A 27770-nucleotide genomic window follows, 5' to 3' on the forward strand; every position below is an offset into this window, starting at 1 on the left:
TGCCCTCAGGAGAAGGTCCACATTCCTAAGTCTGCCTCCTGAGGTTCTTCACCACCACCACACCCCCAACCCACCACCACCTGGTACCCCAAGAGCTCCATCACACTGAATCCTTCATTTCCCTCCTACCAATCATGCTCTCTCTCACCTCTGAGCCCTTAGCATGCTGTTCCCATTTGTTCAAACACTTTTCCAACCCCCTTTTTACTTGGCTAACTCTGACTCATCCTTCAGACCTATGTAAATGTTGCCTCATTTAGAAGCCCCTCTGACCTAATGCCACACTTGACTCTAATGACACGCTGATTGCCTGCTTCTCCCTTTGGATGGTGGGTCTCTGGAGGGCAGAGGTTGTCTGCCTGGATCATCATTGCTTTCTCAGGGCCAGGGTGGCACCTCATAGGTGCTTTATGAATTCTTGTGTGTGAACCAATGTTCCTGAATGCGCATCGAGGGCCCTTCCCTTTTTGTTTATTTTTTTAATCACTTAAAAAAATTGTAGTATAGTTAATTGACAAAATTTTATTAGTTTCAGGTGTATGGCAAAGTGATTCAGCCCTTTTTTTTTTTTTTTTTTTTTTTTTTTCTTTTTAGGGCCACACCTGTGGCACATGGAATTTCCCAGGCTAGGGGTCCAATTGGAGCTGTAGCTGCTGGCCTACACTACAGCAATACGGGATCTGAGCAGCGTCTGCAACCTACACCACTGCTCACGGCAATGCCGGATCCTTAACCCACTGAACAACGCCAGGGATCAAACCCACATCCTCATGGATACTAGTTGGGTTTGTTTCCGCTGAGCCACAGCAGGAATTCGCTGGCCCCTTCCTTTTGGGGTGCCTGAGGACATGGCAGAGGTGCTCTGTGGGTGGGCAGGGCACGGTACAACTGTGCCCCCCCACTGGGCTCTGCTGCTTGGGGAAATAAGCTGCCGTGGCTGGAGGCTGCCTCAGCCCCTCCCCTGCACACAGAGGGTGGTGGACACACGCTGATCTCAAGCAGTAGCAGGATATAGGTGGGTGTATGGCTCATCTCCACCCAGCATGCTCCCTACACATGGGGTCAACTCGCAGAGCCCACGTGCCCCATGGATGTTGGCCATTGCCCCCTGAATGCCCTCAGCACCCTAAACTTATCTGAGTTTATCATGCTTCCCCAAATTGCTTCTCCAATCCACGCCCCCTCCATCCCTCTCCCACCCACTCTCCTCATCACCAAAGACTGGTCTCTAGTCATGGACCCCACCATCTGCCTTGCTGACCTCTCTAGGGCCCTGTGAGGGTAGTGCCGCTCCCCATCTGCCCCTCCCCCCCACCCAGCACCCCATATTACAGCCATATTTATCTTCCGTACCCCAAATGAGCTGTGACTCTTTACTCCTCCTGGCCTTGTGCTGATTCCATGGCTTAGGCAGCCCATTGCTACCTGGTGAACAGCAGGTGTCCCTCAGGCTCCCACTTAGACACCCCTTCCTCCAGGAAGTCCTCCCAGATCCAGTGCCCTTTCTTGGGGCTCCCACAGTCACCTGGGCTTCTCCTCTCTCTCCCTGGGTTGCACTGTGTGGCTAAACCCGGTGGGCAGTGTTGTGTCCCCAGCTCACTCGGCTGCTCAGCATCATCTCACAGCCTCCTTGCCTAAAGCCCTCCTCCTCCTGTGCACTGGCTGCTCCTTCTCAGTTCTCCTGACTGTTCCTTCCACCTCCCCACCCTCTAATGTTGGGACACCCCACGATTGGGCCTCAGACCTCTCTCTTTCATCTCCTCTCTCCCTTTGGGCTGGCATCCAGGCTTTAAATCCCATCTGCATACAGATGGCCCCATGTTTCTGACTCCAGCCTGGACCTGGCCCTGGACACCAGGCTCCACCCCATAAGCTGGACCTCACCTCTCCATGTGATGGCGCCCCCCCCCCCCCCCCAACTTACTACCTCATTCACATCAAGCTCTCATTCAAACTGCCTTCCTCTACCTACTCTTCTTCTGCCATCCCCATTCTTCTGGTGCACGAGGCCAAAAACCTGTGTCCTCCTTCCCTCTTTTTTTATCACCACACATCAAATCCACGAGGAAAGCTGGCGGCTACCTTTGAATTAAGCCCTGTCCGCCCCTCCTCACCACCACTACCTGGTCTAAGATGTCTTGTTGGATCAAGTTCAGTGGCCTCCTGATCCTTCTCCCTGCTTCAACCCTGGCCCTCTTCCATCTGTTCCCAACCCAGCAGCCAGCCCCCCTACTCGGAGTGCCAGCCAAGCCCTTCCCTGCCTTCAGGACCTTGGGGAGCTGGCCTGCTCTCCCTCCACCTCCTTGCTGGCCTCCTTGGCTGTTCCTGCACATCCTGCCTCAGAGCCTTTGCATTGGCTGTTCCCTCTGCCTTTGACATGCCCACCTGCCACATCTGCGCAGCCCCCTCCTCACTGCTCTGGATCTCTGCTCAAAGAGGCCTCCCCTGACCAGTCTCCACACAATATGACTTCCAGGGCCTCCTGGCCCCTTCTCTCTGCCTTATCTTCCTCACTAGCCCTTATCATCACCCCACAGACCATGTTTGTTTATATGTTTATTATCTGTCTCCTCCACTAGAATGGAAATCCTGGAAAGCAGGGATTTTTTCCCCCCTCTTGTGTTTCCTGCTGTGTTCTCAGCATCTGGCCTGGGTAGACCCTTGTTCAGCACACAGTGAAGACTAAAACAGCAGGAATGATTATATTCACCACCAGTGCCAGGGCAGTCAAGCCATCATAAGTGTTCAACAAATACTGAATGCATGGATGGATAGATGGGAGGATGGGGATGTGGGTGAGTGGATGGACAGATGGACAGGTGGTGGGGGGTGGATGGGTGGTTGATGGAGGATGGGAGGGTGGGTGGATGGGTGAATGGATGGGTGAGTGATGAATGGATGGATGGGTGGGTGATTAATGGATGAATGGATGGATGGATGGATGGATGAGTGTGATTAGTGGATGAATGGATGGATGGATGAGTAGGTGGATGGATGATGGATAGATATGGGTGGGTGGCTGGATGGATGGGTGGATGGATGGGTGAGTGGGTGGATGGGTGAGTGGGTGGATGGATGGATGGATGCCTGCATGGACGCATGGATGGGTAGACGGATATGTGGATTAGTGGAAAGAGGGATGAATCAAGATGTGGGTTGATCAGTTTTGTCCTGGGTCCGACTTAGCGGGAAGATGCAGATCTGTCTACCTGGAGACACCTGAGCCCCAGAGTCACTGGGGAGCCCCTGAGATGCTGAGGTCCCAAATCTTGACAGGCCCCTGTAGGGCTTCCCCAGCCCCCAGAGAATTTGCAATGCTTACTACCAGCAGTGAGGAGAAACAGCTGCAGTATGCCACCTTTATCCACATTTTAAGTTCTCACGCCTTTTGACACAGCAATTCTGCTTCTGAGCATCTCTCAGAAAAATACTAGCATTAGTGAACAGAGAAATGTGTGCTTATAATCATGTAAAACAGGGGCCAGCATAGATGACCCTTATCAGAGGACCACTGGTGGATGGTGGCACCGCCTACCACATGGCACTTGGTGGCCAATGCAAAAATCAAAGAGGATGGATCCATGTGCTAAGATTCAGGGTTGAGTTGCTAAGGGACAGGCACATCATAGGACCATCATATAGAATGAGCCATGTGTGTTGTGAATGAACAGGTACTCTGTGTGTATGTGTGTGTGACCACATCTGTGTGCCTAGGAAAGTGGTTGGGCTCACGCTTACCCCCCTCCTAACCACGGTCACCCCTGGGGACCGGGTAGGACTGGAGAGGAAATTTCCTTATGAGTCTGTATGCTTCTTTATCAACTTTTATCTATAAGCTTGTACATAATTGGACAGTTGTCCCTATGTATGTTTCAGCACTTGATCTAAACACATTTTTTGAGCTTTTTTTCTTGTTATGGCCACACCTGCAGCATATGGAAGTTTCCAGGCTAGGGTCTGAATCAGAGCTGCAGCTACCAGCCTAAACCCCAGCAACACTGGATCCAAGCTGCATCTGCACCCTAAGTTGCAGCTTGTGGCAACGCTGGATCCTTAACCCACTGAGTAAGGCCAGGGATCGAATCCACATCCTCATGGATACTAGTTGGGTTCTTAACCCGCTGAGCTACAATGAGAACTCCTTTCTGGCTTCTTGATGTCAGGCATTGGCTTGATGGCAGTTGGCTTGGGTGGAGGGTAGGTTGATGGGTTAGTGGCAAGTTCATCACCCAGGGTGGTGGGTGTGGGATCTGTCACCAGGCTTTAATCAAACCAACCCCAAAAGCCTCACCCTGGCATTCAAGGCCCTCTTCTACCCAACTTTTGAGCCCTATCTCCTAGCATTCCACATACAGCAGGGGTTGGCTGACTATGGTCAGCGGACCAAATCCAGCCCATCATCTGGATTTTTTGTACAGCCTATGGACTAAGAATACATTTTACATTTTTAATGGCTGTGAAATAATCAAAGGAAAGATACTATTTCATGACACAAGAAAATTATATGAAATTCAAATTTCCGGGTCCACAGATAAAGTTGTGATTGGAACAGGGCCACGCTCGTTCATTGCTGTGTTGTTCAGGGCTGCTTCAAGGCTGCAACAGCAGGGTTGGGTTGTTACAGCAGAGGCTGTGTGGCCCACAAAGCTGAATTTTTTTTTAAAGGCCACACCTCTGACATAGGGAAATTCCTAGGCTAGGGGTCAAATAGGAGCTGCAGCTTAGGCCTACACCACAGCCATGGCAACACCAGATTTGAGCTGCGTCTGTGACCTATGCCATAGCTTGCAGAAACATCAGATCCTTAACCCAGTAAGTGAGGCCAGGGATCAAATACCCATCCTTATAGACACTTTGTCGGGTTTTTAACCCACTGAGCCACAGTAGAAACTCCAAAGCCGAAAATATTGACCATCTGGTTCTTTTTTTTTTTTTAATTTTAATTTTAATTTTTATTTTTTTATTTATTTTTTAGGAATTTTATTTTACTTTTTATTTATTTTTTGGTCTTTTTGCTATTTCTTTGGGCCGCTCCCGCGGCATATGGAGGTTCCCAGGCTAGGGGTCCAATCGGAGCTGTAGCCACTGGCCTATGCCAGAGCCACAGCAACGCAGGATCCGAGCCGCGTCTGCAACCTACACCACAGCTCACGGCAACGCCGGATCGTTAACCCACTGAGCAAGGGCAGGGACCGAACCGGATTTGTTAACCACTGCGCCACGACAGGAACTCCTAATTTTTATTTTTTTAAAGGCTGCACATGTGGCACATGGAGTTTCCCAGGCTAGGGGTCGAATCATAGCTGCAGCGGCCAGCCTATGCCACAGCCATGGCAACTCGGGATCCAAGCCACATCTGTGACCTACATCACAGCTCATGGCAACACCAGATCCTTAACCCACTGAGTGAGGCAGGGAGTGACCCACATCCTTATGGTTCCTAGTCAAATTTGTTTCCGCTGTGCCACAAAGGGAACTTCTGACTATCTGGTCTTTTACAGAAAAAGTTTGCTGAGGAGTTCTCATTGAGGCTCAGTGGTTAACAAATCCAACTAGGAACCATGAGGTTGCAGGTTTGATCCCTGGCCTCACTCAGTGGGTTAAGGATCCGGCGTTGCTGTGAGCTGTGGTGTAGGCCTGCAGCTACAGCTCTGATTAGACCCCTAGCCTGGGAACCTCCATATGCCACGGGAGCAGCCCCAGAAAAGGCGAAAAGACAGAAGAAAAGAAAAAAAAAAAAAAAAAAAGAAAAAGTTTGCTGAGCCCTGATACGAGGTGCCATCTATCCCAAGCAAATCAATCAGCTCTGTGGTTCCCCCTACTTGGCCTTTGTTTTCTCAGGTCCCTCAATTCTACCTGCTCTCTCTCTCTGCCCCTCCTCTTATTTTCAGCTAAGGAAAACTAGCCGTCCTAAAAGATGCTTTCCTACCCTCCCAGTGGGGGATGCTCACTCTGCTGACCCACCGGCTCCTGGCTGAGGCCTTGAGTGTGCCTGCCACCCTCCCACCCTCCATCCTAGTGAAGAACCGCCCTGGTAGGAACTCTGATTCATTTCTGTGTCTCCAGCGCTTGGCACTGTGTCTGGCTAAAGTTTGCTGAATTGCATGACTGCCGTCATTGCCGTGGTGGTAAACCGCTTCCAGGCTTTCTTGGGTTTTATCCTGCCTCGCCACAAAACCTGAAAACCAGCCAGGGAGCCTGGGGAGGGGTGTGGGTCAGGTGGAATGCAGAGGGCTGTGTTCATGGGTGTGTGGGGGGAAGTTCTGAAGGTCCCAGGGGCATCTCCTGAAGCAGAGTCGCTCTGTGGCCACCAAGAAAAATAGTGAGGACCGGTTCTGATGCAGCCCCAAGGAGGCCACAGCCTGATGCCGCTGGGAAAGGACCTTACTTGGAATCAGAGGCAACTGACTTCCTGGGAGGGATGGAGCTCCCCATCCTGAGAGGTAAGCAAGCAGAGTTTGGAGCAAGGATATCATGGAGGAGATTCCTGCCCTGTGGGAGGTGCCCTGGGTGAAGCTGGGGCTCTGGGGAGCCTGGGGTTCTCTTAGGATCATGACTGGGTGCTTGGGGGCAGCACCAAGACCAAGTTCTGGGGGTTTGGGGGAGGAGAGAGAGCATTATCCCCACCAGACACTGAAGAGCACCCCCCCTGCCACCCCCGCCGCTGGGACGCAGGGCGTGACATCATGCCAGCCTGGCTCCCGGCCGCTGGGACGCAGGGCGTGACCGTGTCTCCAGGGTTTCCTGGAACCCAAGGCAGGGCCCTGGGACCCGGGAGCCAGGATGTCCCCTGTGCCCCATGGCTCATCACAAAACCCATGACGTCAGGAACTTTGAGGAGCCCTGTCCCCTCAGCCTGGAAATCCCCTGACTCCTGGCGTTTATTTAGAGCCTGCTTCTTCCTGGAAAGGTCTGAGGTTCTTTAATGATAATTCCACTTCACATTTGCAGGATGAGGAGCCCACAGCGCCTTGTGGTTGAGCGCCTGGGCCTTGGAATCCACTGTGTGACCACGGGGGCAAGTGACTTAACCTTCCCAGCAGCGCCATGAAGGACTCAAATTTCCAATCCGGTCCAGCCATGCGGTGCGGGGCTGGGCTTTGCGCCCTGCTCCCGCCGCTTCCTGGCTGGAAGGGTAATGAGCGTTTCCTTCCCCTGAGTCCTGGTTTCCTCAGGCCCGCGATGTAGCTAGGATTCCGGGAGCGGGCACAGAAACACCAAGGCGACCCTCTTGGACCCCGTGAAGCCCAGGACAGGGACAGGCCTGTGATGCGCCCTTGTCTGCCGCTGCCTGGCTCAGAACTTATTCAAAGGCGCCAAGCGTCCATTTCATGGCCTTTGGGTCCAAAAAGCAGAGTGATCCTCTCCTTAAACACAGGAGGTACAAAGGACAACTGCTTGGGGGTCACAGGGTGTAAAGTGGGGCCACTGGGGAGCAGCCGCAAGGCTGGTCCAGCCATGTCCTCTGGCTGATCCTGTCCCACCTGAGCCTCCCTGCCTCCTCCATCCAGACATGCTTATTTTTCCTTCATCTGGGAGGCCCTGCTGGGTGCCCCAGTGGGGCCAGCAGGGCCTTCCCATTGGACAGACAGGTCTCCAGTCCCCGCTCTGATGCTTCTCAGGGACTCAAGGTAGACTCTCAGTTTTCTCATCAGTGAAATGGGACTCAGGAAACATTTGGGGGGAACGTTGGTACGGAGGTCCCGAGAGGGTCCCAGGCTCACAGTACAGCCTACCCTCACCCCCAAGTCAAAGAGCTTCTGGTCTCTCTCCACATGGCTGGCCCCTGGGGGCCCAGCCCTGATGAGAAGGGAGGACCCCGTCCAGGCAGATTAGCATTGAGACGCAGGAGTATCCGGATATACGGCCCCGGTGCTCAGCGAGAGCTCCTGGATTGTGCGCTGCTATGTCAGGGTGGGAGGCAGTGGGGAAAAGGATGGTGACAGCTCACACTTGGTCCTTCCACAGATATTTCATTCCACATGCAGTCATTGGGGCCTACTCCACTTGGGCCAGCTGGGGACACTTCTACGTGCAGAGGGTATGGCAGGGAGCTTGTGTGAAAGCAGAGGCTGGCAGACAGTATGCAAATAAATACCAAATAAATGCCTATCTACCCAAAGGAACAGGAAGAAACGTCAAGCCAGGGGCAGGGTGGGTGGAGGGGGACATGCTAGCTTAGGTCAGGGAGAGCTGAACACGGAGTGGGTGAGGACTGGGGAGAAATTCTCTCCAAGCAGAGGAGGTGGCCAGCCCGGAAGAAAAGCAAGGTCAGTAGGACTGGGGGCTGGGGGGAGGGGAGCCCGAATGGAGAGAGGGAGGAGAAAGGGAGGAGGGGTAGGGAGGGAGATGGGATGAGGGGGCCAGACCACGCAGGGCCCTGAAGGCTGTGCTGAGGGCTGAGATTTTAGCTTTACCGAGCCTCCAGCCCTAAGTTCTACCTGAATGAACTCATTCATTCTCCCACCAGCGCCCCAGGGACCATCCTTATTTCCGATTGCAGATGAGGTGCCTAAAAGGAAAATCCCTTGCCAAGGTTCACCTAGCTGGTACATGGAGAGCTGGGATCTGGATCCAGGCAGGCTTACCTGTCCTCACCTGAGAAACCAGCCAGGATGCTCTGAAGTGGACTCGAGCCCAAGTTGGTCTGTGTTCTGGAGAGTACCTGAGCCTGGGGTTCAGGCTCCACCCCGTGCAGAGCCCCAGGAGGAGCAAGGCACTGGGCACTCCCCTCCCCCCCCCCACTCCCCCAACACCACCACCAGCTCTCTTTGGCCCCAGACAGCAAGTTTTAACTCGAAAATCAGGAGTTCCCATCGTGGCACAGCAGAAACGAATCCATCTAGGAACCATGAAGTTTCGGGTTCGATCCCTGGCCTCCCTCAGTGGATTAAGGATTCAGTGTTGCCATGAGCTGTGGTGTAGGTCGCAGACGGGGCTCGAATCTGGCACTGGTGCGTCTGTGGCATAGGCCAGCAGCTACAGCTCTGATTAGACCCCTATCCTGGGAACCTCCATATGCCGTGGGTGTGGCCCTCAAAAAAGACAAAAGACAAAAAAAAAAAAAAAAAAAAAAAAGAAAGAAAGAAAGAAAATCAGAACCCCGAGCAGAGGAGAACTTCAAAGCTTGGTATGTAGGATAATGCTGCCTGCCCTTCCTCCTAGTGTCTGCCAGGCAAACTCCTCTTCATCCCTCCCGGTCCAGCTCATGTGGCCCTTCCTGTGCAAAGGCTTTTCTGATTGTGCTGAGCAGATGGCTCCCTCCTTCAGCCCCACTTTACCCTCTTCTAGCTGGTGGGGCCGGGTGGAGGTGGGGGCAGGACTTGAACTCATCTGTTGCCTGGTGGTCCAGGGGGCCCCATCCACCACTCCTAAACCCCCTTCCCCCACTGCAGCTGCTCCCCACACCCACTGAGTCAGAGATCCAGGGAGCCTGGTGACTACAGCTGCCTGGGTAGGGCCTGACCTCCCTGTAATTAAGGCAGCGGGAGGCTGGGATCTGGGCTTGCCGTCATCCAAGGAGGGGCAGTGAAGGGTGACAGAAGGAGCTTCCCCAGGCTAGGCCAACCACGTCAGCAGCCACTGGCTGCTCTGGGAGCAGCTGGGCAGCAGCGGGCGGCTGGGAGGGGCCCAGGTGGGTATTTCCCTCCCTGCCAGCCCTGGTCTGGGCTCAACCTGCCAGCATCCCAGCTTGTCTCCCTGTCACCCTTCTCCCTTCTTTTTTTTTTTTTTTTTTTTTTTTTAGGGCTACACCCACAGCATATGGAAGTTCCCAGGCTAGGGGTTGAATTGGGGCTACAACTGTTTGCCTGCACCACAGCCACAAGCAACGTAGGATCCGAGCCGCATCTGTGACCTACACCACAGCTCACTGCAACCCACTGAGCGAGGCCAGGGATCAAACCCGAAACCTCACGGTTCCCAGTCGGATTCGTTTCCGCTGCGCCACGACGGCAACTCCTCCTTCTCCCTTCTTTTGATGTCTTCTCTGTACCAGAGCCAGGTCTCCAAAGACTTGCTCACTCAGGCCTGGCTTCTAATGGTCCAGTGATTTTGTAGGGGCAGAAATTTTCTCCTGCTGTAAAAGCATTAAGGAGCATCCTGGGACGGGGCCATTTGTAGGGATACCCAGGTCTCCACTGGGATAAAGGGCTTCTGAGGGTGCTTGTAGTGTCCCTGGACCAAGCCAGCACTCCCAGGCTCCAGCTCATCTGCCTGGACAGCCTCCAGGCAATTTGTCATTCCCACTGAGTCCTGCCTTCCTGTCTCTGTGCCTTTGCCTGTGCCATCCCCACCTCCTGGGAGGCCCTCACCTTCCCCTGCTCACCCGTCCAAATTCTGCTCTTCTCTCCAGTTCAGATGCCTCCTCATCCAGGTAGTCTTCCCTGATTGGGTCCAAATGACATACTTCTCCCTCAAGCCCGGGGCCATGGTCTGTTTTCTGGGTCTGATACAGATTGAATTACCGCATCTTTGTCTTCCCCCAGGCCCCTAACACCAAGGCTGTGACCTCTCTAAGGTCTAGGCCTGGCCTGGAGGCTACTTACAAGCCTCGAACAAGTCACTTCCCCTCTCTAAGCTGCTTCACCCTCATCTGTAAAACAGAACAGGCAGAACGTCTGCTGCAGGGGGAGCAGGGGGGGTCACTGAGGAGTGAGTGAAATGTTGTGGGCAATGCTAGGAATGCTGCCCGGCTCTGGTGGCTGCTTAGTGAGCAGGACCCAGGTTATTATAGCTGTTCCTGTAGAGGCCACGCGTCCCTCTCTCTTGGGGACTTGACAGCCTTCACAATCCTGTCCTGCCCCAGGTCCTCCCTCTTACACAGTAGCCAGAGATGCCTTTCTAAAGGATGCCCCAGCATGTGTCACTCCCTGGACCATCCCCATGAGCCCGTGCCTGACCCTCCCCTGTGTTTATAGGGTTCCAGTCTCTGCACCACTTCTGCCTCCACTGCTGCCCCAACTACCTGGAACTTATTGGGGGGGGCACTGAACACCCCCAAGTACCCTCTCAATTCGAGGTTTCTGCACAGGGCATTCCTTCCACCTGGCACACCCTCCCCATCGTTCCCTCCTTCTTCACCTGGTCAACTCCTACTCATCCATAAAGCCCCAGCCTAAGTGCCCACTCTTCCAGGAAGGCTTCCCTGACCACCTCCCCCATCCACAGGAGGCAGCCCTTCTCTATGCCCTGGCAGCCCTTACCACACACACTGCATTGCACTGACCCGTTTAGCCGTGAGCTCCAGCGACGCTGTGACTTGCTCCCCGCTGCACCCAGCACCTGGCATGGTGTCTGGCGCGGAGTAGATGCTCAAAGAAAAAAATTTTGTGTCTGACTGAATGGATGGATGAGTCAATTTCTGCATCCCCCACACTGCAGGAAATGTCTGTAGAACAGATTTGAGTGGGAGGTTCCAGCAGGGCCTGGGAGAAGCCCCTGGGGTTTAGGCGCTTGGTGGTGAGCAGAGTGGACCCCCAGCCCCTCCCACGGGTGGGTCAGCCTCCCCCCTCCCCCCAGTTCCCACAGACCCCCAGGGCCCCAGAGCCAGCTTCCAGATGCTCGGCTCAGGCTCAGCTTTACCTCCTAGCTTTTCCATCTGCACAGCCGGGCCAGATCCCCGCAGCCAGCGTCGCGGGCAGCCAGGCCAGTCGTCCCCGGCGTCTTCCTATTTTAGACATCTAGCTGCCTCGGTCCCTTCTAATGTTTCCAGCCAGGCTGCGGGGGGAGGAAAAAGAGGTTACTGCTACTTTAAATGTACTGTATGAAGGCGAGGGCTGGAAAGGGGCCTGCTTGCAGGAATACCCAGTCATCTAGTTGGAAAAGCCGCCAGATGGAATACAAAAGGAGAAACCCAGCCGCTCATGGAGACAGCCTCGGTTCATAAATCAGGTGGGGCCAGGGGCTGGGGGCCCATACGCCATGGAGCCCGACTCCCTCCTGGACCAAGACGACTCCTTCGGTAAGACAGGCGCCGGCAAAGTGGCAAGAGTTGGGGATTCAGTTGCTGCTCAGGCAGACTTTTCTGTTTGCTGCAGGAATCCGAGTTGAAGGGGGGAGGAAGCTGGGCACTGCCTGGTCTTGGGACCTGTGGGTCGGGGGCGCCCGGGATTACCGGGCACAGAACCAAAGGGTCCCCGGAGTGGGGGTCTTGGGCAACCCCTTGAACTTGGACCTTGGCAGGGTGGAGGGGAGGGAGAAGGAGTTTTGGCTTCTGTTTTGCTCTTGGCCGAGAAGGAAAGGAAGGAAGTTTGCAGCCCCCCTGCCTGTCTGCCTCATTCGCTGTCCCCAGGCCCTGCCGGTGCTGTGGGGAATTTAATTAGTGAGATCCTGCAGATAAATATAGATGGACCAGGCAACAGAACGCAGCCTGTAATTAAAGCCAGGCTGAAAGCCCTCCCTGATTTGCAGGGCCCCAGGGGGCTGCCACCGGGGAGCTGCCCCCCTGCCGCAGTCTCCTTGCTAACCCTGGGCAGCTTGTTGGGGGAAAGTTGCTTGGGACAGACCCCCGTTAGACTTTTAAGTCTCCAAGTGGCTCCACCATGGCTGGACTTGGGGGCTCCAGGGGTGCAGAGAACTAAGACCGATTGCTCAGCCTGGCCAGGCTGTGCACCTTTGGCTAGGATGCCCCGGCCCTCTGGCTGCCTCCACCGTGTGTGAGGGAGAGGAGGAGGAGGGCAGAAGGGTGGATGAGGGACTGAGGGGCAACTGGGGGACAGCAGGTTTGAGGGCTCGGTAGGGAGAGGGCCCTGTTGGCCTCAGAGAGGAGGGCTAGCTGAGGTCGGGGCCTTGCCGGGTCCCCAAAATTGTGGGCCAAGAAAACCATTCTTCTCCCTCTGGACCCCTGCACTCCCACCCCCAGCCAGGCCTGGCTGCCAGGCACAGACTCAAGGCCAAACTCCCTCCCTCCTGCCGGCCTCGGCTCTTTCCAGGGAGAGGGGCCCTTTGCCACAGTTTGGAGCTGAACCCCTCAGGGGAGTTTGGCACGGCCCTGCCTGCAGGCCTGGCATCTTTGGGCAGGTGGGTGGCCAGTGGACACACGTTGAGTGACCCCCCCCCATCACGTGCCAGGCTCTGTAGCAGGGTCAGGGGTGCAGGAATAAAGAACTCAAACCCAAGAAACAGTTTGTGTTTGGTGAATGGAGGGAGGCAAGAATGAGAGGGAGGGGGAGAGGGAGACGGAGGCCCTGGCTGTGGAAGAGCTCCCAGCCTCCAATGGGGGACAGACAAATGGTACAGAGGAGGCTGCATTTGGAGTGAAGAGTCCTCAGGGGAGGTGGGGCAGACAGTCTGGGCTTGTGTGACAGACCTGCCTGTCTCTAGATGTGTCCACCTGGAGCTTGGCCCAGGGACACTTGGATGCTACCCACGGAGGGCCCAGATCCTTGCCTGGGGACCAGCCCATAGCCAGGCAAGGCTCCATATCCCTCGGGGCTCCATCTCCCCACCTGGAACCCGGTGGCATCTTGTGAGCCCACAGCCCCAACCTGCTGTCCTCTGGGTTTGCAAGTGACAGCCTAGGGGCTGGGTGAGCCTGGGGCCCTGGAAATGGAGGCTGATGGTGCTCTCACTGAAGGGCCACCCACAGCCAGCTCCCTCTCTTCACCTGTGGCTGGTCTTGACCTGAAGCTGGTCAGGAAGGGAGATGCCTGGGATCTGAGATGAAGAGGCAAAGGGACAAGAAAGGAGCAGGCAGGACTGGAGGGGAGCCCAGGCTGCCCTTGGCAGTGGTCCCAGGTCCAGCCAAGAGATGTCTAGCCTCAGCCTTGGAGTGCCAAAGCTGAAGGGGTCATTCTGCCAGGGCAGTAAGGGCAAACTGTGGCCTCAGAGTCACTTCCTTTCTGAGCACAGGTCCTACCTTTATTTATCTAACAAATACTATTTTCACATCCCAGACTAAGTTTGGGGGTTGGAGAGACAAGTCAGACCTTGTCTCTGCCTTTGTGACATTCCCAGGCTGGTCTGGGAGTGAGGTAAGCCCTCTGATGGGGAAGGCCAAGGCCCTGTGGAACCTCTAATGCCAGGTATGGAACCCAGGAAGGCTTCCTGGAGGAGGCGACTACTCCACTGAAGAAGCAGATTGCTCTCTCTTATGTGAAATGATTTCTTCACTTGGCTTCCAGGATAGGCCGCTCTTCTGATTTTTTCCCATCTATTTCTCATTCTCTTTTTTCTGGTTCTTTCTCTTGGACCCCTCCCTCTCCCTGTTACCCACAAGGTCCCTTCACTAAGGTTGGCCTCTTGTGCCTCCCTCCATGATCCGACGCTTCTGCCCTCACCCTCTCACTCTGTAGGCTCCAGCCATACTCATCTGATCTTCCTCACACTCACCAAACTAGTTATCACCCCAGGGCCTTTGCACATGCTGTTCCCTTTGCCTGGAATGCTCTTCCTCTTGCTCTTCACTGAGCTAATTCCTTCTCCTCCTCCTCTCAGGCGCCACAGAAAGCCACTCCCTCAGAGGAGCCTACTTTAGATCATGCTCCCCCAGGCCATCAAATTAGATTCCCCCTCTCCTAGTCTCTCTTTTCCTTTTATAGGACCTGTTGCTGGTTGCGCCACTCGAGGTCATCTGTGCATGTGTTTAACCTCCGCACCCCGCACTGTTCTCTAAGCTCCCTGGCAGCTGTTATCCCCAGGGCGTAGCTCTCTGCCTGGCCTGTAGTAAGTGTCCAAGAAATCCTTGCGAATCGTGAAGTGAACAATTCGGTTGGTCCAGCCAAGGATGTGAGGAAAGGCCCTTCCAGGAGGGGAGAAAAAGCGCGTGCAAAAGCACAGCAGCAGGAAAAACTGCGGAGGGTTTTCTGACGCTGCCAGGGAGGGTGATGCTTCTGGTCAGGGGTTGGTGAGCTGAGCTCCTTAGGGGGCTCCAAAGCCTCAGTGGGGACAGGGCTGGGAGAAGCACAGCTGTGGGGGGGGGGCTCTGGGCCCCTTCCCCACTTTAAGCAGAGCAAGACTCCCTTCCACCGGTTGCATAGCCTGAGCTGATTCCATTTACCAGATGCTCAGGGGCTGGAAGGAGTTTGGCCAGGTCCCCAGCCGCTGACACTTATGTTCTGGAGGCCTCAGCCACATTCAGGGCATCTTAGCAGACAGGGCTGAGCAGTGCCCCTTAGTGGCGGGGGGAGGGGGTTCCTACAAGCCAGGCCGGTGAGGGCTCAGACCACAGCTGGGGGAGGGGCAAACACAGGGACAGCCATCAGGGGCAGAAAGGCAAGGAGGAGGGAGTTTGGAGACTGTGCCCTAACCCTAGCAGAGTTCTTCCTGAAGGGGCCTCAGTTTTCCTCTGTATAGATTGGGGTGAAGGCCAGACAAGATCTGACTGTGCCCTTCAGAGCTGCTTGGAAAGTCCAGCCCGGAGAAGCACCTCCTTCCTGTGTGCCTGCGATTGTGAGGAAGGGGACAAGAGGATCCCCCGTCCCTGACCTGACTCCCACTCAAGACTGTGAGATCCTAGAAGGCAGGGGCTCTGTCTTATTTGCTGCCACATCTCCAGGTCCTGCCAGCCTCTGGCCCTGAGAAGAGACTCAATACACATTCACTGGATGAATGAATGAGTGAATGAGTGCATGGCGAGTGGCACCAGCCAGATCCTGCCCTTAACTTGCCCTGAGCCCTCGGGCAACCTTCTCCCCTCTGGGCTTCTATTTCCTTAGCTGTCCGCTGAGGCCCCTGCACTCCACACTCCCGAATGTTCCAGCTCTGGCCATCTAAGATTCTAAATCCGACTCAGCACTTGGCACCCTTTTCCCTCTCTGCGGCCTGAGCCTCATCCGGGCTCCCTCTGCCATCCAGCGGCCTGGACCACATCCCCACTCCTCACTCAGACTCAGCTTCTTTGTCCAATAAATGGGCAGACTCAGCCCTGCCTTGCCTGCAGGGGTCGGCTGGGGTCTCGGAGGAACGATGCGATGAAACCATGGGAGGCTGGACACCTGTTGGGGGGAGTTCATGATTCGTAGACGAGGGAGCTGGGCCAGGATAAAAGCTCTGGAAGGGGCTGGTTGCTTTGGAAATTCTGGGAGCGGCACAGGCAGCTCAGAACCTTCAGTTTCTTGATAAGCAGCAAGGGACATTGGCTCCAGCTGGGGGCCCTGTAGGGAGGCAGATGGAGGTGATTTTGTAAACTTCCAGGTGCTGCAGGTATAACAACTAGTGGTATTTATTGAGTCCCTTCTGCAGGCCAGGCCCTGGGCAAGGTCCTTCATGTTCATTGCCTACTTGAATCTTCACAACAAACCTGGTAGGCTGCTGTCATGGCTCCATTTTCCAGATGAGGAAACTGAGGCTCCAGGAAGGTAAGTGACATCGAGACCTTCCGGCGAGGTCAGTGATTTAACCCAGGTGGCTACCGAGCCCAGGGGCTTGGTTTGGTTGCACCTTCTGAGAGCCAGCCATGTGCCAAAGCTGCCACCTAAAATTCTGTCTCCCTAGGAGCATTTGTTGGAACCGTTCAGAGGCCGAACTCGATGGGGCAGGAGGCACCGCTGAGCTTGTCAGCTCACCTGGGGACAGCGAGTGCAGAAGCTGCTGTAACAGGAGGGTCAGTCTAAAGAGAGGGCTATTTTGGGCTGGAAGTTGTCAGCGGGCCTGATGTCACCACGCCCTGGCCCTTCCCTCGTGAGAGGGGGAATTTGAAGATGTCATAAGCGGTTTGCCTCCGCTGGTTGCAAGTGGAAAATAACCATAAAACAGCAGCTATGTGGCCAGCCACGTGCTTTACATGCATCATCTGGCTTCCCCTTTCCCCCACCCGGTGAGGCGGCTGTTCTCATCCTCCTGTTTGAGATGAGGAAACAAGTTCAGAGAGGCTGAGTGACTTACCCAAAGTCACACAGTGAATGAATGGCAGAGCCGAGAATCCTGTCGGTTTGCCTCACCCCAGAGCCCATGCTTTGAACCAGTGGCCCCCAGGCCCTTTGCTGTGTGTCCGTGTGGCTGGATCAGGGAGGATGGATGCTGTTCAAGCCTGCTGTACCTCTCAAGAACAAGAGCCTGTGACCTCGTCCTGGCCCTGCCACTTGGCTAACTCAACAGCAAACCTCAGTTTCTCTGCCTGTGAAACCGAGCTAATGACAGCAGCCTTGCCTACCTGGGAGGGGGAAGGGAGGCTAAATCCAGATTCTTTCCATGTTGCTCTAGGGCCCTGCCTGGACCAGCTGGCTGGGCCTCAGGGGACAGAAGGAACAGGAGAAGCCACACCCTCAACCCGAGGTCCTTTCACAGGTGAGGGAATTGGGCCAGAGAGGCAGAGCGGGGACCCCACTTACTGAGCTCTTACTACATGCCCGGCCTTGTGTTAAGTGTTCCCCGTGGAGTCACTGGCTCCTCCCAGAGGCAGGAACAGCCCCACTGCTCAGATGAGACAATTGAGACTTAGAAGGGCCCAAGGCTTAGAAGGGCACCTAGTGGGGTGCCCATGATTCAAACCCAGGACTCCCAGACTTCTGCCCACCACTCTGGGCTTCCCCTGGGTATCCTGGCCGCCAGTCCACAATCCTTCCTGCTGACTGGCCTCGCCGGTCCCTCTGACCTCCCCAGCTGGGCCAGTGGACCAGTGGTGGAGCCCCACTTCTTGCCCCATGGGACTCTGGGAAGAGGCGAAATCAGGAAAAAGAGTCAATAAAGAACAATGAGGCCGGACAGGGAGGGGCTTAAGTCGCTGATGCTCCCAAGCCTGAGCAGCTGGCTGCACAAGGCCAGGGGGTGAGGCCTGGGGATGGGGGCAGGGCAGTCCCTGTGGCTGGAAATGGGCCAGGCAGAGCTGGAGAGGGCTCCGGGGGAGGAGTGAGTGTCCCCTAAAGAGAGGGGCTTTTGGTGGGAGCAGGAGGGAGCAGCTGACACAGGAGTTCCTGGTGTTTAGGAAGCAAAGACACTTTGCCCCATCCTTATGCCCAGGCCTGGGCTTGCATCCTGCTGCACCTCCCCACTGGGATCCGGAGCATGTGACTCTCTGAGCCCCGACTTCCTCATTAGAGGAGTGGGGACCGCAGTAGTGGCCTCCTAGATCATTCCTTCTCATATTGGTCTGGAGGGTGGCTGCCCACAGGACCGAGTAGCAAATCTTTGCTGAATGGCTTAATAGTGGGGCCAGGTTCCCGGCAGCTTTCCTACTACCTGATGTATTTCCTGGCACAAGTGAATCCCCATTTTATAGATGAAGAAACTGAGGCCCAAGAAGGTGAGGTCACTAGTCTGAGCCTTAGTCCTATGATGATGGGGCCTAAATTACACCCAGGCTCCTGGACTGCTGGTGTGCCTCCCCCGCAACCCCCACCTTATACCAAGAAGGCCAGTGGGCCCTTCTCATGGGGCCCAGCACCATCTCACTGGCTGGCCTCCCTGAGCTGATTGCTGGGTGCTTGAGTCCAGTCCTTTGTTCTCACTGGCCAGCCCATTCCTTCCTCTGGAAATTAGAGTTATGCCCCTCCCAGCTGGGGTTCCCCCCAAGAGACACCTCAGAAGCCTGGGCAGACTGGAGAAAATAGAAAATGACCCCAAGAGTGAGGAGGCCCAAGGGAGAGGGGACTTGGGGGTCTTCCTGTCCATCCCTCATTAGAGGAGGGGAAGATAGGCCCTGAGAGAGGAGTAAGCAGAACCATTCAAGGTCCATTCTGCGTCCTGAGTGGTCCTGAGCTCTGCCCTGACTCTCCAACCTCCCAGCCTCCCTCTGAGGCCATGGCCCACCTTGGACGCCTAGGCAGCTGCCTCACTCCCACCTGGAGACCCCGTCTCCACCAGTCCCCCAAACTCATCCTCCATGTGCAGCCAAAGGGCCACTCACAGGCATCTTAAGGTCCCCCAGGGTGCCCCCTTGCAGCAGGAGAGAGTCTGAACTCATTGCCACAGCATCAAGGTCATCCACCATCTGACCCCTGGCTGACACCTCCGTCCTTGGCTCCAGCACGCCCTTTGGTCCACTCCACTCCATTGTGATCCATTAATCTCTGCCTTGGATGTGCCCCCCTCCCTCCCTTCTCTCACCTCTGCACTTGCTATTCGCCCTGCCTGGACCACTTCCCCATCTCAGCTCCCCCCGCTGCTCCTCTCCCAACCTGGCCACTCCTGTTCATCCTGAGGTCTCAGCTTGGGTGTCACCTCCTCCAGGAAGCCTTCCCTGACTACCTCCTTTGAGCTCCCAGGCACCCTGGGTCTCCTGCTATCCTGCCACATGCCGGTGGATCCAGTGCATTGTCTTCCTTGCTGGTCTTCACCTTGGGGCTGAGAGCTGCTCTATGCACCAGACTGAACAGGTGGAGGCTGAGGGAGTGGGGTGAGGTGAGGTCAGGGTGACCTGGTTGCTGGTCTGCGTGGCAGGCAGGCCAGTGTCCACACTGAGAGAGGGATGTGGGTGGAAGAGCAGATTCTGGGCTGGAAGGGGATTGATATTCTGGACTTGCTGTGTCCGAAGGGCCAACAGGGCCATCCAGGGGTTTTCTGTTGAAGAGTCTGGGATGGTCCTTCCAGATGTGACCTCCAGAGAGGCCCCGATTGCAGAGTGGAGGATGGGAGTGTCTGAGGCCTTCCCCGCCAGTATCACTCCCTTTCCTAGGCTTTTTGAAACCTTCATGCACCTCCCCCGCCAAGGCCACCTCCCCCAGGAAGCCAGCCCTGATCAGCCAGGCTGAGGCTGCTCTGTTCTCTCCTTGACTGGACCCTCTCGATTGCTCCCACCTCTAGTCCTAGGACATCCCACGCGCTACACCTTGGAGGTCCTCATGGTGGGGCGACACCCCTCTATCTCTTGTAGGCTCTACGTTGCCACCAGCCAGGGTCCACACCCACAGAGCAAATGCCCTGGCCGGGGTCAGGTTCTGCAGTCTCTGCCAGTGGGACTCTGGCAAAAACCAAGCGCAGCCTAGAGAGGCTTCTGGTCAGACTGACACAGGCGGGCAGCGGGGAGAGGCAGGCTCAGGGAGGGGTGTACTTCTGTCCAATCTGGACGTGGCTGCCTGGATGGCTGGGTCCTCACAAGCCCAGCCCCAGGCTCTCCAGCCGGTGACCTACATCCCAGTGTGTCTCTGTGCCTGTGTGCGCACGCACACGAACGCGTGTTGAGGGCACGAGCACCTCCCCTGTAGGATGGAGGCCTGCGGGGGTGGTTCTGTCTCGGCTGCCTGTGCCTGCAAAAGCCCGTGAGAGAGCTTGTGGGGATGTGAGGGTCCCACCCTCCTACCTGGGGTACCCCAGCATTAGCCTCAGAACAAGGGGAGGGGGGTTGTGCCAGAAAAGCCAGCTCTGGGGGCCATAGATCCTGAAATGGCTGGGGTGACTGTCCTCCGGCCCCGACCCCACCTCTGCCCAGGTCTCTCTCTCCCTTGACCCAAGTCTCAGAGAAATGGCCTTCCCCACCTCTCCTAATGGTTGAACATTAAGCATTGAGAACGAGGGCAGGTCGCAGCTTTTTTTTTTTTTTTTTTTTTTTTTTTTTTTTTTGCTATTTCTTGGGCCGCTCCTACGGCATATGGAGGTTCCCAGGCTAGGGGTCGAATCGGAGCTGTAGCCACTGGCCTACGCCAGAGCCACAGCAACGCAGGATCCGACCACAGCTCACAGCAATGCCGGATCGTTAACCCACTGAGCAAGGGCAGGGACTGAACCCGCAACCTCATGGTTCCTAGTCGGATTTGTTAACCACTGCGCCACGACGGGAACTCCAGGTCGCAGCTTTGAGCCGTGGCAGTGGAGGGAGCAGACCTGGAACACAGAGTGAGGTTGAACCAGAAGGCAGCCAGACAGGTCTGGAGGGAAGGAGGGGGTGTGGGGGGTGGGGTCTGGCCTCCCGAAGCCCAGGTTGCCAAGTTCAGGGTCTGACTCAGGAGTGGGGCTGTTTATCCCTGCTTTCCCTCCTAGGACCTGGTATCTGTGCGCCCCCACCCCACCCCTGCCCCCTCCCAGGAAAGGCACAGTAGAGACCCTTCTCTCCTGTGAGACTGTCCTTGACCAGGTGGCTGTGCCAACTCCATGGCCTGGAAGCCAGGGTGCCCAGGAAGGTGCCCGCTCCGAGACCTTTTAATCTTTCCTGGGGTGGCTGTGCCCCATTTTCTGGGGCTCTTCTCCTAGCCTGGGCCTCTGACAGCTTGGAGATGGACAGTGTCACAGTATCTCTGTCTCCCTCTGGGTCTCTCTGCCTCCCTCCTGCTCGGCCCACCCCCCGCCCCGCCCCCTCCTGCCAAGCTTCCCCTCCTCATTCAGTTGTAGCCTCATTCAGCAGGCTCCTCATCCTCCTCTTCTAACCAAGACCAACCACGACTCCCTCCCCCTCAGCCCCCTCCCCCCACCACGTCCTCACACCTTCAGTCCCCATCTCTCCCACCCCTGCCTGGTTCACACTCCACCCACCCCTCCCCCCAGTTCCCAGCCCCCACTGGGCCTCCTGTCTCACCCTCTGCCTGCAGTCCCCACCCCAGACCAGGGGACTCTCTAACAACACCCCTCATCCTCCTCTGCTCCCCACTCAGGCCTGGGGGTCGGGGGGGTAGCCCCGTCTCATATGGGTGTCGGGCAGGAGGGATTGTCAGCCTGTTTCTGAGCCTCACTTTTTGCTGACGTCTGTGGAATGAATGACCCCACGCAAACTGGAAAGGGCTCCTCTGACCCATGCAACATGGGGATGGAGGGGGAGGGGTGGTATTAAAGATGTTGGAAGCTGCCCCCAGGAGCCAGCTCACCTGACAGCAGCAGAAGCTCAGCCCAGACAGAAGGGGGCTGGAAAGCTGAGATCAGCGCATGGAGGCGGAGGCCAAGAAGGCGGGGAGCCAAGAGGGCAGCAGCGCCCCTGAGCCACCGCAGCCCACCCAGGCCTGCCTCACCTCTGGTGTCCAAGGTCTTTCTCCAGGGTCCTCAGCAGCTCAGGGCAAAGCTCAGTTTCTAGGGAGAAGTAGGAGGGCCGCTCTCATTCTCCTCTTCTTGGCCCCAAGAGTAGAAGGTTCACCACCTGCGATTGGCCAGAGGTGGGGGGGATGGAGGGATGGGGACGAGAGGAATCAGGCAGACAGGGAATGGGGTAGGGGAGGGAGAAGGCACAGCTCACAGAACTCTCTCTAGAAGGCCTGTCCCCACCTCACAGAGGAGGAAACTGAGTCACAGAGACATGTGGCGATCTGCCCCTGGCCAAATGCTCAGAAGTGGTAGAGCAGGATTTGAACCCTGGTCCTGCTGGCTCCAAAGCCAGTATGCATCCCACGTGGCGTTCCTGTGATTCTGCGGTGGTGGCTCCAAGTGCCTAGTCCTGCGGGAGGGGCCTGGGGCCTCTGCTCACCTGAGGGCCAAAGCTGGCAGCGCAGATCAGGGAAGGGAGCAGTTGGTATCAGGGAGTCAGGGATGACTTCTGGGGGTGGAGGGCACTCCAGCCAGGGAAACAGCCAGAGCAAGGGTGCAGAGTGGGAACGAGTGTCTGGGGCTTCCCAGCCTGAGGCTTGGGGGTGACTGACTTTGTAGCGGCTGAGGACACAGGGTGAGGGGGCTGTACCCTCAGGTGGGGTGTCTCAGCCTTGGCTCTGTTGCCACTTGGAGCTGGATAATTCCGTTGTGGGGACCCAGCTGTCACTGGAGGGTGTTTAGCAGCATCCCCAGCCTCTGCCCACTAGATGCCAGTATCTTAACTGCCCCCAACCCCCAGCCTAACCAAAAATGTTTCCAGATGCTGCAAAATGTTTCCTTTGGGATAAAATTGCACCCGACTAAGAATCACTTTCCCAGGGAATTCCCGTTGTGGCTCGGTGGTTACGAACCTGACTAATATCCATGAGGATGTGAGTTTGATCCCTGGCCTCACTCAGCGGGTTAAGGATCTAGTGTTTTCTTGAGCTGTGGTGTGGGTCGCAGACACGGCTCAGATCCTGTGTGGCCGAGGCTGCAGTGCAGTCCGGCAGCTGCAGCTTCCCTGGCCTGGAAACTTCCATGAGCCCCAGGTGCTGCCCTAAAAAGCAAAAAAAAAAAAAAAAAAAAAAAAAAAAAAAAAAAAAAAAGGTTTACCGTCCCAGAGTAAGCAGGAGCCAAGGAAGGGGATTTGAACCAAGGAGGGGAGGGACAAGGTCAAAGCTGTAGCCAGAAATCTGTCCTCCAGCCTCTGTCCCCAACCCCTCATCCTTCAGCTGACCTGGGGCTCCCTGAGTGCCAGGAAAACCTCCATCAGTGCGATGCAGGGCTGAGGGCTGAGCTGAGTGGTGGAACAAAAGAGCTTGTGTTTGGGGATGGAACCACCCCCTCCCCCACCTCTGCGCGGAGGAGAGGCAGTGATCCAGGGCCGAAAGGGGCTGCTAGGCGGGGCCGGGGCTTATCAGAGTCAGGGTTTGGAGAGAAGGTGCTGGAAGGAGGTGCAGGGAAGCTAACCTGCCTGAGTTCCTGTTCACAAACAGGCCCTTTTCGGAGGCCCTGAAATCAAAGCCTCACAGGCAGTGGGGAATGGAGATTTGAACTCATCCTGACCCTTGATCCTGGGGGTGAAGAGGTCAAGGGCTGCCCTCCTGGCTGGGGGCCAGGCCAGGGTGGGAACAGTTGGCAGCCCAAAGCCTCTCCGCCCTCCTCTCCACATGTTGTGACTCAGAGGGAATCAGGGCTGTGGGGAGTGTTGGGGGGGAGGGTGGGGGAGGGGAGGCAAAAGGGGAAGGGAAGCCCCATTTCATGGTCCCCCCACCCCTAACTGTGCGCAGCCAGATGAGTTTCTAAAGTGCATGTCTGGCCTCCCTCTCTGGCCTGCTTCAACTCTCCACTGACTCCCCATGACCCTCGAGATCAAGTCCAAAGCCCTTGGCCAGCCCTTCAGGGACCCTTATCTCACCCCACCTGCCACAGTTCCCAGCTCCACCTCTCCTCCGAGCCTAGAATGTCTCCTCCCACCTGCCATAGCCCCCAAACCGGACTAACTCCTATTCATGCGTCAGTGCCCCTTTGGTCACCACTGCCTCCAGGAAGCCTTCCCAGCCCCAGGAGCACCAGTCACTCCAGGATGCAGCTGTCTCTGTGAGTGTGAAGTCAGCTCATTCCGCCTGAAGCCTCAGGCCTAGAACAAGCCAGCTGGTGACTAGGGAGCATTTGTTGAAGGAAGGAGGGAGTGGGGGAGGGATACAAACTATGTTTTTAGAAAAGGAAAAGAGAAGAGAGAAAATAAATGGGCAGAGTTGGGGTGAGAGGGGGAGCCTGTCCTTCTAGCTGATGTGCCAGGACAGACTGACCCCACAGGCCTGCGGGGAGAAGCAGGGAGCATTTCTCTGTACTGAGACTCCCAGAAAGGCCCGCCTCCTGGGACGGGAGCCTGGGCACAGCCTGGCCTGGTGGATAGGTCCCTCTCAGATTTGGCCCTGATGCCACCAATAAGGCAGGAGACGTGTTCTGCAGGGGCAGGGGGGAGCTGTCAGGAGGGCATTTTGCTGCCCACCCAGCACCGGGCATCAGGAGATCCCAGATTCCTTGACTCCAAGAACCTCAAGGGCTAAGACACTCTGTTCAGGCCAGTGGTTTCCCCACTGTGTCAGAGGAGATGCCCCACTGCCCCCAACACAGCTCTGCCCAGAGCAGCCCGCTTTCACCTGGACGTAAACTTGCAGCTTGCCTGAAGTTTTTCATTTGAAATAAGGATTTGGAGTTCTCTTATGGTGCAGCGGGTTAAGGATCTGGCATTGTCACTGCAGCAGTTTGGGTCACTGCTGTGGCATGGGTTCGATCCTTAGCCTAGGAGCTTCCATATGTCTTGGGCATGGTGAAAGAAGGAAAGGGAGGGAGGGAGGGAAAGAAAGGGAGAGAAAGAGAGGAGGCTGGAAGGAAAGAAAAGAAAAAAGAAAGGCGGGTTCTGTGGCCCATCACTTTACAGAGAACCCACCTCCTTCTCAAACAGATAAGACGACGAAGGCGCAGAATCGAGTTGCAGAGCCATGTCGACTTCCTGGCCCTTCTGCTGAACCACACAGCCCTCTGCTGAAAGTATAAACAGATGAGTGAATGAATAGGAATCTGGAAGTTAGCTTTGTTTGGTAACATGGAATGACAGTAAAACCAAAGGATACTCGGTTTCTGGAGCAAGGAGAGGGGGATGGGGAAGAGGAATGGCCCCAAAGTGGAAAGAGCTGAGCTGGGTGGCTGTCATTTAATTACATTCTCCCCGGCTTGCTTCTGGAGCTGCACAAAGACACTGCGTGATGTCCCGGCTTTAGCCAGACTCACAGTGTGTACAGAATCAGAATCTCAGGGTTTAAGCCCCAACTCCTCCTCTTACTCATTCTGTTGTCCTTGGCCAGCTCAACCCCCTCTTGGGACTCGGTTTCTTCCTCAATAAAATGGGACTAACAACACCTCTGTGCCAGAGCTGTTGTGAGGGGTAAATGAGAGCATAGAGTAAGGTTGAACAATTCCTGGCGGGCTCAGATTCTTCCTTCTTTCCTTCCTTCCTTTATTTATTTATTTATGTATTTATGGTCTTTTCGTCTTTTTAGGGCCGCACCTGCGGCATACGGAGGTTCCCAGGCTAGGGGTCCAATCGGAGCTGTAGACGCTGACCTACGCCAGAGCCACATCCATGCAGGATCCAGGCCGTGTCTGCAACCTACACCGCAGCCCATGGCAATGCTGGATCCTTAACCCACTGAGTGAGGCCAGGGATCGAACCTGCATCCTCATGGATGCCAGTCGGGTTCGCTAACACAACAGGAACGCCTCAGGTTCTTCCTTGTATGTGAACTAAAGGAAGTTCATGGCCTATGGTTCAAACCCCAGCTATCCCCCTTACCTGCTGGATGACCTGAGGCAAGTTTCTTCTCTGCCTCAGCTTTCCCATCCATAAAATGGAGATAATAGTGGCACCCACCTGCCTCACAGGGTGTGATGAGTTACTACACATAAAGCACCTAGAACAGGGCTGCCTAAGGGATTGTTATCAATATTTGTACTCAAATAACCGCAGAGACTAGGTCTTGCAGAGAAGAGACTCTGGAAGAGGAATAAAAGAATGAATGAGATAATGAATGAATGCAAGGAAACTTAGGCTTCTCCCAGGGGAGGTCTTGTGGCCCTAACTTAACCCCGTCCCTACTCATTAGTGACGTCTTCCAGCGGTTTCTCTTGGCTGGGAACCCCCTACTCAGCTCCCTATCCTTCAGCCTCTCCCTGCATTTTTCTGCAAGCACACAGAGGTAGGATTGCGTTTCGCCCCAGATGACTTTGGGTGATAAAGAAGTAACTTCAGGCTCCTTGAATTGAATCTTCTCTCCAGAATGTGTAACAAACCTGGAAATTGGAATTGCCCTGGAGCTGATTATTCTGGGAGGGCACCTCCCGGCATTAAAACTAAATTAGATCAAGGAGCCTCTGTTATTAGCAAAATAATTCCCTACGATTACAGACTGCAGCCATGAATCCTGATGGCAGATGAACTTCAGGTGACTTACTCGCGACAAATAACTGTGCAAAAATCACAGGCTCATCTAATCGCTTCTCTGTAGCGTTGCAGTCGGGCAATTATGCTAATAGTTATAAGAAATCACCTTCCGTGATCTGGGACTGGGAGGGCTTCAGAGAGAAACGTGTGGTGGATATTCCCTCCTCCGAGCCCAAGACACTGGGCGTCATGCTTGGTCCTTAAAGGCAGCCTTCCTGGGGAGCTGGTTTGGCTCCCTGTTGACTGAGAGAGAAACCCGTTATGCAGTCAGATGGCAGTGGTTTCATTATTCATCTCTTCAGATCATCTTCATATCAGAAATTGACTTTGTCTGAGTTCCACTGGTGGACATGATAATTCCAAGAAGCAAGTTAAATTGGGAAAGCTCAGGACCTTTGTGTCAGTTCATTTTGGCATTTGTGTCCACTGGGTGCCTGGCACTGATCTAGGCACTGGCGGGGGGAGTGGCAACATTCCAGAGTGTGTCTGGTGTTTTCTGAACACGTCTCTGGTCCCATCAGCCACCGAAGAGAGGCAGTATTGTCCCCATTTTAAAGACAAGGAAATGGAGAGTTCCCGTCGTGGCGCAGTGGTTAACGAATCTGACTAGGAACCACGAGGTTGAGAGTTCCATCCCTGGCCTTGCTCAGTGGGTTAAGGATCCGGCATTGCCATGAGCTGTGGTGTGGGTGGCAGACGCGGCTCGGATCCCGCATTGCTGTGGCTCTGGTGTAGGCCGGTGGCTGCAGCTCCGATTAGACCCCTAGCCTGGGAACCTCCATATGCCGAAGGAGCGGCCAAAGAAAAGGCAAAAAGACAAAAAAAGTAAATAAATAAAGACAAGGAAATGGAAACTTAGAGATGAAAATGACATGCCCAAGGTGCTACTGCTACTAATCAGAGGAGGAAACCACTTCTATCCACCCAGAGGGACCTGGGGGGCTTCCTGGAAGCATAGCCAGCGGGGAGGCGCTGCAGGCAGAGGAAAGAGCTGAGCAAAGACTCAGAGGCAGGAGATTAAAGGGAGCAGGGTTCAAGGATGAGAGATAGGGATGGGAGAGTGGCTAAAGTTTAGACAATAGAGGGTCTCAAATGCCCAACTGAGGGCTTGCGCAATGGGGAGCCTCTGCAGATGTTTAAGCAAGGGAAGGATAAGATGGACTCGGAGAAGTACCTGGGCCACAGCATGGGGGACCCTCTAGTGGGCTGCTGGCAGGGGATGAGGTCAATAACAGCTAATTTTTTTAGTATAAGTATGTCCCTGACATAGCACAGGACATGCTTAGACTTAACACTATTCATTGTTTATTTGAAATTCACATTTAAACGGCTATCTTGTATTTCACCTGGCAACCCTACTCTAGTCCCTCACATCATCTCCAGCTGGGCTCTGGGCACC

General features: G+C 55.3%; 1 long non-coding RNA gene across 1 annotated transcript; it reads left to right on the forward strand.

The window, feature by feature from the left end:
- LOC110256217 lies at positions 9899 to 20396 on the forward strand. The gene is made up of 3 exons (XR_002337474.1): positions 9899 to 11962; positions 14541 to 16298; positions 16435 to 20396. It is a non-coding gene; the product is annotated as an uncharacterized LOC110256217 (long non-coding RNA).

The sequence above is a fragment of the Sus scrofa genome, chromosome 1, assembly GCF_000003025.6.
Source record: "Sus scrofa isolate TJ Tabasco breed Duroc chromosome 1, Sscrofa11.1, whole genome shotgun sequence".
Classification (NCBI taxonomy): domain Eukaryota; kingdom Metazoa; phylum Chordata; class Mammalia; order Artiodactyla; family Suidae; genus Sus; species Sus scrofa.